The sequence below is a fragment of the Oratosquilla oratoria genome, chromosome 13 (assembly GCF_046742065.1).
Source record: "Oratosquilla oratoria isolate Oo_2021 chromosome 13, ASM4674206v1, whole genome shotgun sequence".
Lineage (NCBI taxonomy): Eukaryota > Metazoa > Arthropoda > Malacostraca > Stomatopoda > Squillidae > Oratosquilla > Oratosquilla oratoria.
The window spans coordinates 48,548,642-48,561,141 of NC_134789.1; positions in this window are offsets into that span (position 1 = coordinate 48,548,642).

Sequence of the window (12,500 nt, forward strand, 5' to 3'; positions counted from 1 at the left end):
CACACACACACACACACACACACACAATCCTCCCACAAATATGCGGCACAGAAATGGATAGGTCCACGCGCGGATGTACATAAATGCAGTCATTCAATGCCATATGCATCGGGCTCAAAAACTGACACGTGCAGGAAGGTACACTAAAGGACGTGCAAACGCATACATAATGACGAACAGAACGAGCCTACCATTGCCTAAAAACGAGTAGAATGCCCGTAACGGCTTCGAAGGCTGGGTGATAGTTGTAGGCGGTGCAATTAGTGTAAAAAGTTGCGGCAATTCATGGAGGTTATGGCACTATCTCCTCTTAAAAGGCCAGCAATGTATCACATCCTTTGTATTCTTTTCCTGTATGTCTCCAGTCACAGTACCGTCAGTATAATTTAGAAGACGATAAACATTTGGCTGACGATTCTGAACGCAGCCAATGCTTGCAAGGCTGAAGTTGTTCAGCCGTTGATTGCAACTTTATTGACTGTTGCTATTTATGATGTGCATTATTTAATTTAATTTAATTTTGTTTTACTTAATCTGGTTTTCTTTCACTTTACTTTGTTTTATTATACTTTATCTTTTTATTTTATTTTATTGAATTCTATTGTCTATTTGCTCATACCTAACATAATATATATACTTGCATACTTTTTTATTTATCTTTTATACTAGTATATCTATAAATTCTAATTTAATTTTATTCTATTTTTTATCTAATTTTTATTTATATACTTTAGTTTTTGCTTGTTACCACGGAAAATGGACATTGGTGAACGTTGAATGTCACTAGAGGCAGTGGGAATGTTTTTATCATTGTCCCATAAAAGCAAAGTACCTTGAAAAGGAATATGAGGGTAACATCAGCCTCCTGCGCTCCGGGTTCCTTACTGCCTCCAGGACATTTTTTCTTCTTCACCGCACTCTCTCAGTAACGAAGTAGTTGTAGCTTATCTTGATCAGCCCCTTCCATACTGGGAAGTGTTTTCCTTTTAATCTGGATTATTCAATTCTGTGGCACCTCATTTGTTCCGAAGGAGTGAATATGAAGGACACGAGATTTTTTTTTTTTTTTTTTTTTTTTTTTATCCAGATTGGAAGCCCACGACGTAATAATGGAGGTAGATGTTGGCGAAAGGTATGTAACTTTATAACTATATTTTGTTTTTCTTGAGAGTGGCTGGTTACACATGTGCATAGTCATAGAGACTACTTTTTCACCTTCATATTATGCATGGATGCGGAAGAATTTGCATAGCAACTCCAAATAGAGCCAAAATTATGGTAGGTTACTCAAGTTACTACTTACCGAAAGTATGTAATCTTCTACCTTGGAATGCTTGCCTGATTATTCAGTACTATGTAAATTATAGAGAAATAAAAAGGAGGGACGAAAAAGCAGGTCGAGCTAAGGAGTTGGTGATTGAGTTTGGCAGGGTGGATGAGAAAAGAAAGTTACGAGTGATTATGACTCAAAGTAAAGTTATGAGATGTACAAGGAATTCTGATGGTGACAGGTAGAATGTGAGTGTAAACACTGAGACGCACAAAGAATTGGGGCGGTTTATATAGGGTCGCATGCAGCGGCGAATGGAGGAGTGGGTGTCGGGGTGTGCCACAGAGTTAAATGACAGGAGTAAATGTTTGGATAGAATGAAAGATATGATGAGTAATAGGTTTTTGGGAATGAATACCAACAGAAGATCATATGAAGGAGTAATTGTACTCAATGCACTGTACGGCTCAGAGGCTTGGAATGTGAAAGAGTCTGAAAAGAATAGGGTGAATATATCAGAGATAAGGTCTTTGAAATAATATGATACTTATTTCAAGAACGGATTAAATCAGATATGATTTGAGGCAGAGAAAGGGTTTGAGAGAAAAAAGAGCTGCCTCTAGCAAACCAGAGAGGGTTGAGGTAGCGTGAACATACAAGAAAATATGAATGAGAAACAACTATCAAAGACTACCTTCTTTCGGATAGTCACAAGGAATTCCTTAACTTGGGATTAAAATGCAACTACGTGCCCAAGTTCAAGAAAGCTGAGAAAACCACCAAATTGAAGTTTCTATAAGATAACCAAACCCCTTACATCAGCTCTTGGAACTATCAGCGACACACACATTAGAAACTCCACTGACCTCATACAAAAACTTTATACCACAGACTTTACAAACAAGAAACTCATCAATCTAGACGTCATCGCCTTATACACCCATATATATATATATATATATATATATATATATATATATATATATATATATATATATATATATATATATATATATATCATATATATATATATATATATATATATATATATATATATATATATATATACTCGTCTTTCTTCATCTCATATATTTTTTCTTCTAATGGATATAGTATATGTTATTCTTTTATATAAAAAAAATCTGTCACTTGAAATGATATGTGCCCTAGTCACAGAACTTCCTTCAGTCTATGAAGCAAAAGCAGAGCACGCAAAGAGGATAAGGTTCTATGAAGTACTGTACGACCCTCGGTTGAATGCAGTGAAAACTGTAAGTGACCATTGGCAGCGACTCAGGCTCTTCCAAGAAGACGAGCCAGAGCCTCTGGGTTATTCATAACTGTAGCGGTGAATGACCAACACAGACAAAAATGTTTTATAAGGAGGAGGAGTGGGGGGGATTTGTTTCATAGATCTGTGGAAGTTATTCCAAAAGAGATCCGATTTCCGTCACAAAGACGGCATTCTTCTTCCTAGCTTAGTGACTAAAGTAACTTATGAAAGCAGTTGTGTATGTTTCGTCAAAGTCCTACAAAAATGAAAACAACTTCAGAGTATAAAATCTGGAAAATAGAAAATTTATTATGAATTAAATTGCATTACTACTAGGACAAATTTGTTGACACTGACAAAGTGATTGATATTATTGTTATTATTGTTATTACCCTTATTATTTTCACGCATATTGGTGAAGAGTCTGCCAGGGCACGACTGATTCCGACCAATGTAGTCCTCTTTATGTGGTGGGGCAATTTTAGTACACGATGGCCGTGTGATACCCATACTTCCTTGATCTGGACAAAAACCTACGACCAATTGGATCTAGGAATTACTCGTATACTCGACTATAGTTATTGTTTTCCTCTTACAATAACATGTAACAAGGGTGATTGACCGGATGTCTAGTTACAAGCTGCCTCTTCAGTTTATAGATAAACAATTTGGCTCTCTCTGGTGCAGCTTTAATTGTAGGACAATATATTTCGCTACATATACCGACACAGTCTTAAAAAATAAAGGATGGAGGTGTTGTCATAATATTATATGTCACATCACAATCTATATGCTTAGTTAAGATATACCAGACCACGACAACTGTGAGACGGCCTTCTTGACAAATATAGAACTGGTCAATAAGAAATTAAATGGGAACGAATTCTTGCAGCCAAGTTTTTTTTCATAGACGACCATCTAATCCAGCCAAACATGATGGAGAAATATAAGTCTATCTAATCATCTGATCTAAGTGAGTTTCATAGGCTGAACACGGATTTGTTATGGTTTTATTTGAATTGACCACAAACAATGAAAAACCATAAAGAAAATTAATCTATCCTGGCCGATGAACAATATAGAGAGATGTTGCTAAAGTGCATGACATTTTACACAAATTTCACCATGAGTAGCAGATATATTTCTATTTTTTATTTACCTTCACATATAGAGTTCCTTTATCATCCACCATCATCCACCATCATCCACCATCATCCACCATCATCCACCATCATCCACCATCATCCACCATCATCCACCTCCAAACCCCAATTGTAAAGGCGGTATGACCTATGTAACATATGTCAATACCCTTCCCCTTTACCAGGTGGCACGTTTTTGTTTATTTTTAGTGTTAACAAGCAATTCCATTTACCTCCACCAAACACTATTGGTAGTGAAGAGGTTATATATTGATTGACCCATTTACATACCTAATGAGTTGTTGTTTTTCTGCTACCGAATATATTCATCTCCATGACACTCCTTCAGGAGCGAAGGGGGTTAAATAATATTGGTCACAGCATTCAACACTCGAGTATTGAAGGTTAGAAGTTGATTAGATCACTGATACGTTAAATTTATACAGACCTGCAACATTTACTTTGGTTAACATTTCTGTATAGAAGAGATTTTTTCCAACTACCAGAAACTTCTATTTTCGAAAGGGTTTCTTGTCAATTATGTCAATTTCAAATTTCAAGAGATGTCACACTGAGGACTTGTCCTTTTATTTCGTCTACCACCAGGCTAATCTACACACGCACACACACACACACACACACACACACACACACACACACACACACACACACACACACACACACACACACACACACACACACACACACACACACACACACACACACACACACACACACGTATACACACACACACACACACACACACACACACACACACACACACACACACACACACACACACACGCATGCACGCACGCAAACACACACACACACACCCCACACACCCCCACACACACCCACACACACACACGTGTGTATGTGTGTGTGTGTGTGTGTGTGTGTGTGTGTGTGTGTGTGTGTGTGTGTGTGTGTGTGTGTGTGTGTGTGTGTGTGTGTGTGTGTGTGTGTGTGTGTGTGTGTGTGTGTGTGTGTGTGTGTGTGTGTGCGTGTGTGAGTGCGTGCGTGCGTGCGTGCGTGTGTGTGTGTGTGTGTGTGTGTGTGTGTGTGTGTGTGTGTGTGTGTGTGTGTTGTGTGTGTGTGTGTGTGTGTGTGTGTGTGTGTGTGTGTGTGTGTGTGTGTGTGTGTGTGTGTGTGTGTGTGTGTGTGTGTGTGTGTGTGTGTGTGTGTGTTTACTTTGTTGTATCTTACGGGAAGGGGAGCTACGATCGTGGTGTTCTGCCTTTATATCTCGCAGTGACTAGTTTGCTCTTAAATTTGTGTATGTTTTTTCACACATGATTGTTTCGTCCAGGACGTACGTACGTACGTATGTATGTATATATGTATGTACGTATGTATGTATGTATGTATGTATGTATGTATGTATGTATGTATGTATGTATGTATGTATGTATGTATGTATGTATGTATGTATGTATGTATGTATGTATGTATGTATGTATGTATGTATGTATGTATGTATGTATGTATGTATGTATGTATGTATGTATGTATGTATGTATGTATATATGCATATACGTATGTATGCATCCATCCATACCTGTGCAAAACCTATAATCCATCTGATATGGCTGTGTGGTCGAGAAAAAAAAATGACCGAATCGGTCCAAATTGTGTTTTTCTTTGACCTTGGTTGCCACCTGTCTTTCATACTCGTTCCTGTTACACCTTTTTGGAAAGAAACGAGTTAAAACATTGTCACGACATATCTATAGCTGTAAGTTAAAAAGAAGGCTTCTGGACATTTAATTAGACTCTCTCTTACCAAGTAGAACTTTGTATTTTGGTCGGATCGCCGCCTAAGTATTTTCATGTAGTTGGAGTATCCTTTGGTAACACAGGGATTATGACCTATCATGATTTGCCCCTTTGTACTAGGTAGCACTTTCCTTTCAATTCTCGCTACAGCCAAACCATTTTATTCGGCAAAAGTGAGGCTCCCACTTACTACCAAGAACGGGAACAAGACTGTACAGTTGATGATTTATGAACCTGCCAGAGGCTAGGGAGGAATGGTGTTTGTATAATTTCCAAACATAAACACCTTCATAACTCATGTAGCAAATTAAGGCATACACACTAATGACTCTTATGTTTACTTTGCAGTAATACTACAAAGGATCATGTGAACACGCTGAAGTTGCAACATACCTTCAGCAATCAGCATGACACTGGACTCTGAGGTGTCAGATTCAGTCGTCCGGAACTACGTACACATGAAATAAAGCTCAACTGCAAAGAGGGTTGATTGGAAACATGCAGTCTATCCTCCACACTAAAGTGGTAATGAATACACAGAAAAAGTAGTCTGCAACTCTGTTTTGGATAGAACAACAAATTCGTCATGAATTCAAAACAAAAACGTTATTCATCACGCATTCATTTCTGCACATTCATCTTCAAACAACCTTACAGATCGCCTCCAAGATAATTTACTGAGTTGGGTATAGCCCCTTTGCTACTAGAATGGTGTCACGGAGATTAATAGAATAACTAGACAGCCTAGTGTAGGACTTATGGTCTCTTGCAGTCTCCTTTATTCTTATTCTTATGTTTAACTAGAATGATAGTTCAGAGGCACACGGTACGCAAAGGTTTAATCAAATGAGACGAGTCCTTTTCCTCAGCTCGGCGATATGAGGTTGAATAAAGACGCCTAACGGCATTCAAAATGAAAGGAAATGTATCACTCGGGTAAGAAAGGGATTGTTAAGATTTCCATACATGGGAGAGTTGATAAAGGGAATAGTCATAATTGCTAGTTTGATCTCAAGATCTAAAACCTAAAAATAGTCAGTCAGCATTCAATTAGTAGGAGCAATGCAGTGAACCCACTCAGAAATAGCAAGCTTGTCTTGAGACTAAAAAAAAAAAAAAAAAAGAACTAATGTCCTTATTGATTTATTTATTCTGCCGTGCTACCATAAGGACCGCTATAACTCATCTTGTCTTCATGGAAGACATTTACAAATGTCAGAACGTGTGTTTATTACGTCAAGCAACAAAGAATTTATATAAAAAGAAAAAATTGAGGACTGTGCACCATGTATCTTTTAACTACGACTAAAGCTGTTAACTTTGCCCTATGGGCTTCAAGAGCTCGCTAGAATCAATCAAGTCTTTGTGTATTGATATATGATAGTTTGGTCGAATAATAGAACTCAGCGTGGTAATGAAGGGTGAGAAATTGGAGTTGATTCGTATTGCAGGGTAAATATCGTACAGGACTTCACTATCAACAATGTATTCACAGGACTTCACTATCAACAATGTATTCACAGGACTTCACTATCAACAATGTATTCACAGGACTTCACTATCAACAATGTATTCACAGGACTTCACTATCAACAATGTATTCACAGGACTTCACTATCAACAATGTATTCACAGGACTTCACTATCAACAATGTATTCACAGGACTTCACTATCAACAATGTATTCACAGGACTTCACTATCAACAATGTATTCACAGGACTTCACTATCAACAATGTATTCACAGGACTTCACTATCAACAATGTATTCACAGGACTTCACTATCAACAATGTATTCACAGGACTTCACTATCAACAATGTATTCACAGGACTTCACTATCAACAATGTATTCACAGGACTTCACTATCAACAATGTATTCACAGGACTTCACTATCAACAATGTATTCACAGGACTTCACTATCAACAATGTATTCACAGGACTTCACTATCAACAATGTATTCACAGGACTTCACTATCAACAATGTATTCACAGGACTTCACTATCAACAATGTATTCACAGGACTTCACTATCAACAATGTATTCACAGGACTTCATTATCAACCATGTATTCACAGGACTTCACTATCAACAATGTATTCACAGGACTTCACTATCAACAATGTATTCACAGGACTTCACTATCAACAATGTATTCACAGGACTTCACTATCAACAATGTATTCACAGGACTTCACTATCAACAATGTATTCACAGGACTTCACTATCAACAATGTATTCACAGGACTTCACTATCAACAATGTATTCACAGGACTTCACTATCAACAATGTATTCACAGGACTTCACTATCAACAATGTATTCACAGGACTTTACTATCAACAATAGATTCCAATGAATTGCCATGATAAGCATGGATAGTGACAGGATATCTTTCTCCCCGTGACGAAGTTGGACGCAGAAAAAGTAAAGAAATAAACAAACACAAATAACAACAAATAAACAAAACAACCATTTAGCAGATATTGAATTATGTAATAGGCGCTGGTACATTCTAGAAATAATTCTTGTTTATGCACCAACTTCGCAGACTTCAGACAATAAAATTGATTCCTTTTATGGTGATATAAGTCAGGTAATAGATCAAGAAAATAATGATTACATGTTGGTAATGGGCGACTTTAATGCTAAAGTGGGGAAGAAGATGGGAGATGAATCGTGAATTGGGAAGTTTGGAATAGGTGAGAGAAATAACACACTGAGATTAATGTTCCACTGCGTAATATCACCATACAGCAGCCGAATCGGAGAAAACAATGAGTGAGAAGTTTAACAAATGTTTTCTCTCGGTGTTTACTAAGGAGAGGTTAGAGGTTAGACCGCGATCCGATTATCAGTGGGGATGAAGAAAGTAGACTATCAAATATCAGCATTAGTAAGGTAGAAGTAGGCAAGCAGATTGAAAGACTTAAACGTACAAAATCCCCGGGTCCAAACGAAAAATTTCCAAGAGTGCTTAAGGAATGTAAATTTGAAATCTGCGACCAGGTAACAGAAATATTTGATAAGTCGGGACACTGGTTTTATGCCTATTGCTTGGGTGCAGACTAACGTTGTTCCTTTAAAAAAAAAAAAAAAAAAGGGAGACAAATCGTCTATACGCAACTACAGGCCAATCAGTTTGACATCTGTTATAGATAAAATGCTTGTATCAATAATAGTTAATAGACTCAGAGATCACATCGAGAGAGGTAATTAAATTCGTGACACACAGCATGGTTTTTCCAAGGGTAAGTCATGTGTGACTAATCTTCTATCTTTTTACACTAACGTATATAAGGCGTCAGATAACAATGACAGTTACGATGCTATTTACCTCGACTTTAGCAAAGAGTTCGACAAGGTGCCCCACCAGAGACTACTCTTTAAAATCAAAGCTCATGGCATAGGGGGAAAAGTGTTAGAATGGGCTAGAGCTTAGATCAGTGACGTTAAACAGTGGGTCACAAAAAATAGTGTAAAATCCAAATGGGGGAGTGATTCTAGTGGAGTTCCCCAGGGCTCGGTTTTGGGTCCCATGTTGTTCATTATGTACATAAACGACTTGGATAACGGGATTGATAATGATGTTAGTAAGTTTGAAAACGACACTAAAATAGAACATCTAATTAGGCCAGGAGACGACGCCGAGGTTTTACAGGATGATCTTAATAAACTGTTCATATGGTCGGTGAAATGGCAAATGAACTTCAACATCTCAAAGTGCAGGGTGTTAAACGTAGGGCCACACAACCCCAAAAATAGATACAGTTTAGATAACACGTTTTTAGAGAAAATTGAGTGCAAGAGGGACTTGGGAGTTCTAATGAGTCCTGACCTTAAATCCAAGAAATAGTGCATTAGCGTCAGGAGTAAAGCTAACAGAGCACTAGGTTTCATTGCTAGGACGGTTACGAATAGAAGTGCAGAGGTAATTATCAAACTCTATCTAGCATTAGTTAGACCCATCCTTGACTATGCAGTACAATGTTGGTCTACGTCTTATGGAATGGATATCAAATCACTAGAATCAATACAGAGGAGAATGACCAAAATGATACATGGGCTCAGAAATTTACCTTAGGAAGAGAGGCTTATGTACTTGAACTTACACTCTCTGGAAAGACGCGGGGGTGCAGGGTGATCTAATAGAAGTGCTCAAGTGGATCAAAGGATGACGCAAACAAGGTTATCATATTAAGACAACAGGGCTGGACTCGCAGTAATGGATTTAAATTGGACCAAATTAGATTTAAGAAGGAAATAGGCAAGAATTGGTTTACTAATAGGGTGGTAAATGAATGGAATAGAACTATTAACCATGATGTAGTGAGCGCTGAAACTATCGGTTGTTTTAAGAAACGGTTAGACAACTTTATGGATGGGGATGACAGATGGTAATAGACATGGAACTGCCTAGTGTAGGCCTTATGGTCTCTTGCAGTCTCCTTCATTCTTATGTTCTTATGTTTACTGCACCAAAATGCAGTGAATAATCTAATCGAAGAGTAAATTTTAACATGTTGGATACGGAGCGAATTGTCTCTGCAGAATAAAATAATTTAGCGCCGGTCATTGTGGCCCAAAATCCGGTCAATATGTTCAGCACACAATATTTCCAGTGTATGACAGACTCATCATACGTGATGAGATAGATGTACTTAGTGGATAACGCAACTAACAAGAGATTTCATTCTTTTCTCTTTAAAAAAAGAGTAAATCGACATAAAGCTCCCTAGTAATTTGGAAGTTGATTCTTTGGACACAAAGCCTTTGCCCCCAAGTGAATAAAAACCGTTTTACGAAAACTAAGAGAAAGTTTGTTGATAGCGTTCATTCAGCAGAAGTCACTCGAGATCACCCAAATTACTTGATAGCCATTCCCCATTCACCCTCCCCCCCCCACACACACACTACCACTCAATGGAAAGTGAAAAACCACAATTGGGGCAAACCCTGTCAGTTGCCGGCGTTGGGTCGCCTCCCCGCCTGGCCAGGGCTGTGGGGAACAAATGCGACGTCGCCCACAGAGGGTCCCGGGAACCGAACTCATGACCATCTGCCCACGAGTTTGACACTGGGATACCGCAGTGTCCATACCTGAACAAAATCGTCTAGTGTTAGCTGGAGCAAAATCAATATGAAGCCACAGCGAAGTAACAGGGATAACTAACAACCTAAACAAGATTAGAAACAATTTAAGAGCCTCAAAATTATACGTGAAGCCTTCAACGATATTCAACGTTTTTTTTGGGGATCCTTCGAAAGGAATTCCGATGAAGAGAAATAGTTTTATCTTTACTCAAGGGTTTTGTACAGCGGCAGAAGGGTCCTTTTTTCTTTCGTGTGTCTTTCTATTATTTTCTCCCCTCTGATAACCTACCCTAACCTTCCCTTATGTTTACTATCACAAATGAATTAATCAACTTTTCATGCATTTTACCCGCGCTTTGACAAAGGCATTTCGTTTCCTCTCCATTCTTGTCTTCAGTGAAGAAGTTGATGGTTTATCTATTTCATTATTTGCTTGGCTATCTCCCTTGTAAGGGGGAAAAAGCCTTGGTATATGTATGTATGTATCATTTTTTCAAGCTGGGTCCACACTTGTTGCATTTCCACGTATCGTATCATCCTTGCGTACCACCTAGTGATACGATACGGTGCAATAGGGCATTGTACCCGCTTGTTGCGTATCCGCCTGCTGTATACGGATACGCAACTAGTGTGTACAATACCCTGTTGCACCGTATCGTATCACCAGGTGGTACGCAAAGACGATACGATACGTGGAAATGCAACAAGTGGGTACAATACCCTGTTGCACCGTATCGTATCACTAGGTGGTACGCAAAGACGATACGATACGTGGAAATGCAACAAGTGGGTACAATACCCTGTTGCACCGTATCGTATCACTAGGTGGTACGCAAAGACGATACGATACGTGCAAATGCAACAAGTGTGGACCCGGCTCTATGTAATGCCGAGTTTCGCATGCCGGCGAAAAGTCGTTGACGTGCCACTGCCTCCCCACCTCTTCTTCAAGCCCCTTCAATACGAGACTATAGTCATCAGCTGAATAAAACCGTTTGATGCATGACAGACGTTTTAGGTATGTCAAGTGTGACATTGTAACGAGAAGATTGTGTAAAACTTGGCCACTTCAGTAGGAGAACCGGCTCTTAGCTGAATGATATCGTCTGAGAATGCCCGGAATCAAATCTATATAACATGACAACGTAACTACCAAGTGCATATCACGAAGATAGAAGAGCATATCATGTTCATTTCATCAATGTTGTTCTTACGTTGTCCAGGGCCCGTGCGTCGTATATACATTCTTCCGTTGCTTTTGCATCCTTACCCTTCATTATATATGTCCTTCTTCCCAAAAGCAAAAGAACATCATCCCTTCGACCCTTACGAAGATTTATTCAGCAGAAGGAAATCGCTTGGCGCAACCAAAATAAACAAAAGACCGCACGCACGCGCGCACACACACACACACACACACACACACACACACACACACACACACACACACACACACACACACACACACACACACACACACACACACACACACACACACACACACACACACACACACACACACACACACACACACACACACACACACACACACACACACACACACACACAGTGTATAGTGCGTTGGCCATTCGAACCTCCATCCTTTCTTAACAGTGAACCACATACGTAGGCAGACGGGTGCCCCGCCGTGTATGTCCGTGTGTCAGTTGCTATGTGACTCCACACAAACTCGCCATTCAGAAGAGGCGATGTTTCTATTGACAAGAATACACACTTACCTCGATGAATCTTTACTAGTGACGTTACTTGGCCTTTATCTGCATCTGTGACTTCCTCCATACACGCATGTGATCCTAACCTCATTTTCTATATATCATGTCCAACTTGATACACTACATTATTCATCAGTCCCTCCATTATGTGTTATCTTTCATGTAATTGAATTTTCATTCTTCTCTACACCTATTATATCTTT